At 36.2% G+C, this 7,151-nt stretch overlaps 1 long non-coding RNA gene across 1 annotated transcript; it reads left to right on the top strand.

Annotated features, from left to right (window-relative positions):
* Nucleotides 1-4,443: 4,443 nt before the first annotated feature.
* On the top strand, nucleotides 4,444-5,491 carry LOC121376540. The gene is made up of 3 exons (XR_005958466.1): nucleotides 4,444-4,464; nucleotides 4,867-4,921; nucleotides 5,406-5,491. It is a non-coding gene; the product is annotated as an uncharacterized LOC121376540 (long non-coding RNA).
* Nucleotides 5,492-7,151: the final 1,660 nt, after the last annotated feature.

Genomic DNA, 7,151 nt, shown 5'->3' with positions numbered 1-7,151 from the left:
TACTCATTAAGACACACCGTCATCCAATTTACTACTGCATGGTGCTCATTTCCACACTGATTAGTTCTTACCAACAAAGTAGACGTCCAAGTCGGTAGGCCGCTCATTTGACGCTGATTATATCTCTATCATAAAACTGACGTGCATGTGTTTTTTTTTTTAACTTTTGTTAGCATAACAATAATTGTACAGGCTAGGAAGCTAACTTTAACGCTCTCTCTCTCTCTCTCTCTCTCTCTCTCTCTCTCTCTCTCTCTCTCTCTCTCTCTCTCTCTCTCTTTCTCTCTGTGTGTCTCTGTCTCTATCTCTTTCCCCCTCTGTCTGTCTGTCTCTCTCTCTCTCTCTCTTTATATATATACTGACAGACAGAGAGACAGAGAGGGGATATATATATATATATATATATATATATATATATATATATATATATATATATATATATATATATATATATCAAAGTTGCTAAGAAATACATGCTATAATGTTATATCGTGTTTATTTCCTGTAATACAGTATCCTTGCATACTGCATAGCGTGCATTTCCTCTGATATGTCGTCTTCAACAATATGCCTCTCTATAGGCTATGACTCTTTTTTTTCTTCTCTTTTACATACACCATGTCTTAAGGAAGCTCGAGGGAATTAGCAATACAATACCGTTTGTAGGCACAGATTTTTCATCTAAAAAATACAAGGTACAATTTCAGTCTACATAATTAAAATTCCTGTCGGAACGGGTGCGCTAATTAAAAAGCATGGTATTTTTATTAGTGTTTCTCTTGGCTTGAAAAGAAAAACTGTAGTATTTATAATTGTGGTCTCTCTCTCTCTCTCTCTCTCTCTCTCTCTCTCTCTCTCTCTCTCTCTCTCTCTCTCTCTCTCTCTCTCTCAACAAAAACAAAAACGAAGTATTATTGAACTATAAACATAATTTATCACGAAAAATACATTTTACCTCCATAGAAATCTATGCCATGTCAATAACCGAAAACTTTAATTGGTAGACTATATGTTTCAGTATCAAACGGTGAATTACCAAAAATTTGGCGTTAAAAGGCGTCATACGCATACTATATACCGGTATATTAACATATATACATGTAGTAATTTGTGCACGCTCTAAACGGTCACTGACCGCTCAATATGAATCTGCATTGAGCTGCACGTGGTACCAAATTTGCACGAAGGAAGGTAGGCATATAAAGTTTGTTTTGTTTAATGACACCACTAGATGACATTGATTAATTAATGTACCAGTCGACAGTAATGGTGCACTGGTTGGGACGGGAAAAACTGAATCCACTGAGGACGATCGATCCTGTGACACACTGCACCTCAGACGAGCGATCTATCACTAGACCAAACCGCGCTCCATTCATTCCTGTTTATTTTCGTACTTATGTTCACGTACGGTTAAAGCACGCTGTCCTAGGCACACACACACACACACACACACACACACACACACACACACACACACACACCTCACATATCTAGAGGGATAGTTATTTATTAGTGAGAGAGAAGTCAGTGTAGTGACCTAACACCTACCCATTGAGCCGTTAAAACCTGCTCTGGGTGGGAGTCGGTACCGGGATGCGAACCCAGTACCTGCCAGCCTTAAGCCGATAACTTAACCACTACACTATCGAGGTCAGTACGAATACTTTTGTTTCATATAATAGTATAGTATTTGACGTGCCATTATCCAATTGAGGTTCAAGCACGTTGTCCAGGGGACATGGTCCAGCCAACTTTAATGGGTTATTTAGTGAACTTTAATGGGTTATTTAGTGAACATTAATGGGTTATTTAGTTAGTTTAAAAGTTATTTAGTGAGTTTCATAGGTTATTAAGTGAGCTTTAATGGGTTATTTAGTGAGCTTTAATGGGTTATTTAGTGAGCTTTAATTAGTTATTTACTGAACTTTAATAGATAAATTAGTGTCTTAGAAATAAAATAAATTTATGGTCTTTATTCTAAAGTTTTAAATAATAATTTGGACGACAATTTTGACAGTCTCCAAAATTGTACATGGAAACTGATCAATTTTGATGCCATGTCCTAAAAAAGCAACAAAACAACAACAACATGTCCACCTATTGACCTCTGGAAAGTTGCAGTTTGTTTTGTTTAACGAAACACCTATAACACATTGATTTTTAATCGTCGGCTATTGGATGTTGAACACTTGGTGATGCTGACACGTAGTCTTCAGAGGAAACCCTCGTCATGTTTCCGTTAGCATCAAGAGATCTTTCCCAGAGACTGAACAGCATATACCACAGCGTCTGACCTGTCTTAGTTTTGATTTCGCAACTAGTCTGAAAGTGGCAGTCCTCTTTTTGTATTGCACTAAATATGTTGAGAGTGGCAGTCCTCTGTTGGTATCGCACTAAAGATGTGTTGAGAGTGGCAGTCCTCTTTTTATCGCACTAAAGATGTTGAGAGTGGCAGTCCTCTGTTGGTATCTCACTAAAGATGTGTTGCGAGTGGCAGTCCTCTTTTGGTATCGCACTAAAGATGTTTTGTCCAGTAAAAATCTCCTGAGAGTGGTTGTCCTCCTATTATATAGACGAGGCACTAGATAGAGATTCGTGGAATGAACCACTACTTTGTCAAATACCTCTTCGATTCAGCAGTGTGCAGAAATACGGTTTTGACGTGGACAACGGTTTTGTCGTTTAGATTTGAAATACCAGTCGTGGGGACTAGAAAACCCCAACCAGAGAATGAGTCAGTGGCGGATCCAGAAAATCCATTGGGGGGGGGGGGGGGGGGGGGCAGTGACATGAGATGGAATGCCAAGGGAACTTTGGAGGAGGTTTGGAGGGGAAATCGTAAAAAAAAAGAAAATTAATATATAATAAAATTATAACTATCGCAAAATTTAGGGGGGGGGGGGCGGGTCCCTGCCCCCCATAGATCCGCATCTGTGAGTGATCCAAGGGGTTTGATCCTACGAACAAAGCACCTCAGTCGAGCGATCTACCGACTGAATAAGACCCCACCCAACCCACCCCACCCCACCCCACCCCCACCCCCACCCAGCCCATTGGACCGTGATAGGGCGAGCTGTTATAACAGCCACTGGTTAAAATACATATAATGGCGAACTTGTTAAAATCTTTAAACTCATTTTAAAATATTAAAATATAGTTGGTTGTCATATGCCAACAACAAAAACTACACACAACCACTGAACACAAATACAAACAGCTACACGCATTACGAATGATGCATTAGTCTAAGCCAACTTTGTTCTGGCGTTAAACAATGCCTTAATTATTTACCGCGGTAATCAGTTCAGAATACGTGGGATATGCCCTTTCGCGGCGGATGAACACAGCACTGGTATCCGTACGTAAACTATACGTCATCCCACGTGCTAATGGGCATGTTTATTATCAGACGTGATAATGGAGGCATTAGGGCTTTTAGTACTAATGCAAGACATGGATTAAGGTGTTCAAAAACTTATTAAAACTGCATTAAATATATTAGTGTTCTTATTCTTAGTTTTTTCCACATATAAACAAGGACAATTAAATAAAACCGGTGATAATGTCTTCGGTCGTGTAAAACAGCTATGTTGCAATATATAGCGCATTTTAAGTAATGACATTTAGCCGCAGTTTCGTATTTTATGTGTGTTTGTTACAAGTGGACATAACATGTATCCAAGGGGTCATCAGGGTAATGGCTGTAGCAGACGACTCGCAAATGACCTACAACAACACACTCTCTGGATTAAGAAAGTGCGATTTCTAAAACAAGGTGTGCAAATTCGCAATTAATTTTACATCAGTAATGACAGGCTGAGACTATCAACTGTCACGACGGAGTTGGCCAACTTACGACTGGTGTGCTCAGATTTTAATCATTTTATCGCCTCGAATTAATCCAATAACAGTTTTAACGTGTTCTAACACCCACACACCCGCCCAACGTAAGTCGTTCATTCAGTGAATGAGGCCGCCCTGTATTGAGAAGATAATCATGTAGTACACGTGTTTTTTTAAGCATATAGGTTTTATGTAATTAATGTTTAATTTCAGGTTCTTAGAGGAGTATGTACCTTTAAGTATGGTATTTAGTATGTATTTCATTAATGTTTATTTTCAGGCTGTAACAACTACAGGTTGAACAACATATCACTATAATTAACATTTTATCACCTTTTTCTAGTATTGCCCTGTACCTGTGATGTGTTCGTGTATGCTGGTCAACCACGCGTGACCACATCAGTGCAGTCAGTGTGAGCTCTTTTGGTAGCCATAGCTACAATACAAACACCCAAGCTATCTTTAAACTTTGACCCTTGTCTCTTTCTCTCCCATTGGATAATTAACACTCACCTGTATCTGCATGCTTTCTTTGAACTTACCAGACAGGACAGAATTATTTAGTATTTGGAGAAACAAGTTCAGATAAGAGAGAAATAGTAGAAGTTTAATTTAAAGGTTAGTATTAATTTGTTATAGAAGATAAACTTAAATAATAATAGTAAATGCCTAATTTTCTATTCCTGGTAATGATTAATGAATAATTTAACATATAATATTTAATAATAAATCTGCCTTTTAATTATTATGGATTACAGGGCGTGACATAATGAATGTCAGCCATCTTTGTTTTCTGCTGTCAAAACTATATATTTTATGATTTAAGTGAAGTTTCTGTTTTAGTTGTTAGCTTATCTGAGTTAATAATTTAGCTACGTTTAATCAATTGTTTTTATGACGAACTACACCAAAACATTGGTTTTGGAATGAATTAGTTTAAATGTTTTAGTTCTGAATGTATAATAGATATATGGAAACCATATACTAAACAATTGATATTATGAATTTATTTTTATGCAGGTTTCCCCAGTTGTTATGGAATATATCAACACAATGCCTACGTGTAATTCATATGGTATGTTAAGCTACAGGTTAAGTCTAATACTTATACATTTGTAATTTTAAATATACTCTTGTAATTTATATCCTTTCTTTCATAAACTCAATAATGATAAAGCTAAGTATATCTCTTTATTACGTCAAATAATAATTATAATTACAATCATTTAAATAACCCTATTTACTATAAATTATCTTCCCTTTTCTATAATCAATGATTATAATTGGTGGTCACGAATTGATTATATATATATATATATATATATATATATATATATATACATGTATGTTAACATGATTAATGATCGTGATGACAGTATTTAGGATAAAGAGGATGATGATTCATAATCATCAGAATGATAATTAATGCTTAATGACGGTTTTCTATGATTTGCAATGTATTTCATTAATATATGCCTGAATGTTTGTTTTACCTCGACAGGGATATATTTGTATTGTTTTTACCATATTGTTAACGTTTGTGTTTTTAATCCTTGCAGGGTGTGTCTTGTGTCTTATGTTTAATAAAAGATGATGCCCTAACCCGTAGCTGGTGTTGTGAACTTTGTTGAACCTAGCTTCACGCACTAAACACCGACTGCTACAATCATATGGAGTTTTTAGATTTGCGGGTGTTATTGTCTATTTGATGCCCGCAAATGTTTCATTTTTAACCTCAGGATAACGCCTGAAACATTTGCGGGCATCAAATAGACAATAACAGCCGCAAATCTAAAAACTCCAAATGGTTATGTCCATTGTAAACTGAGTCGGGTTTTTAACGGAACTAATTGTATATTTGGTATTTCTTGAAAACAATACCTGGCTACAATCTAACTGTAGACCCTTAAACCGTCAACTTGACCTGTTCCAATTATTAATAATTAAATTTGCGTTACATTCATTACAATATAACGTCATACCATTGGTCCAGACGTAGCAACGTAAAAAATTACGTCGTCAGGGAACTTCATATCTGATGACGTCATTTTATATGGGCAAGTTGTCTTATTGAGCGTTATTGTTTATGGAGGATAATAGTTTTAGTGTTATTATTGGCAAGTATGATTCAAATTTAATTATAAGTATTGTCTGTTATTTCTTTTACGTTTATCTGGGTATGAAGAAAAACATCATCCGCAAACTTGTGCGAGAACGGTTCTGCCGATTCACAGTTTGCGGATGATTTGTTTTTTCATACCCCGATGAACGTAAAATAAATAACAGACAATCCTTAAATGACGTCACTTTCTAATGACGCCATTAGCTTTTGATCCCAGAAAAAGAATGTAATTAACCAATCACAATACAGAACCAATCTAATTAAAATTAGCTCCACTATTACATGTGGATCTAACAGCAGCCAGTTGGAGCTCATGTACACCAATCAAAACCTTACTTGCAGAATCAGAATGCAGACTGATAACCCATCCCGTACGTATTGGCATGGTTCGCTGTACTGCGGCCACTAAAATAGACTAGCCCGATATTTTTAGAATTTGTATGCTCCCAAATAACGTTATAAAAGGCGAAGTGTGATTGGTCAATATTTAAATTATTATTTTCAGACGAAATGTTACCTGGACATTGGAGACTAAGCAGTGTTGTTAGTAATCTGATTAAAATTAGTTCTACTGGTCTAAATAAGGCATTCGTAATTCACATGAAACATGAAACATATCGTATACCCTTGTTTTCAAATTATTTTCAAATCACTGGCATAATTCTGCAAGTAAGGTTTTGATTGATGGACATGACCTCCGACTGGCTGCTGTTAGATCCACATGTAATAGTGGAGCTAATTTTAATTAGATTGATACAGAACACACTCGCCATCAGTTTCCAATAATTAATAGATGCCGTATGTATACAATTAATGATGGAAATGACGTCACAAGTGCCACTAACAGAACAGGTTTAGAACCAAACTGCTGTTCATATAATTAATAGATGCCGTATGTATACAATTAATGATGGAAATGACGTCACAAGTGCCACTAACAGTACAGGTTTAGAACCAAACTGCTGTTCATATAATTAATAGATGCCGTATGTATACAATTAATGATGGAAATGACGTCACAAGTGCCACTAACAGTACAGGTTTAGAACCAAACTGCTGTTCATATAATTAATAGATGCCGTATGTATACAATTAATCATGGAAATGACGTCACAAGTGCCACTAACAGTACAGGTTTAGAACCAAACTGCTGTTCATATACAAGACGGTTAGGCTATCATTA

The sequence above is a fragment of the Gigantopelta aegis genome, chromosome 2, assembly GCF_016097555.1.
Source record: "Gigantopelta aegis isolate Gae_Host chromosome 2, Gae_host_genome, whole genome shotgun sequence".
Classification (NCBI taxonomy): domain Eukaryota; kingdom Metazoa; phylum Mollusca; class Gastropoda; order Neomphalida; family Peltospiridae; genus Gigantopelta; species Gigantopelta aegis.
The sequence above is the reverse complement of the archived record's forward strand: the minus strand, read 5'-3'. Positions and strand labels throughout refer to the sequence as shown.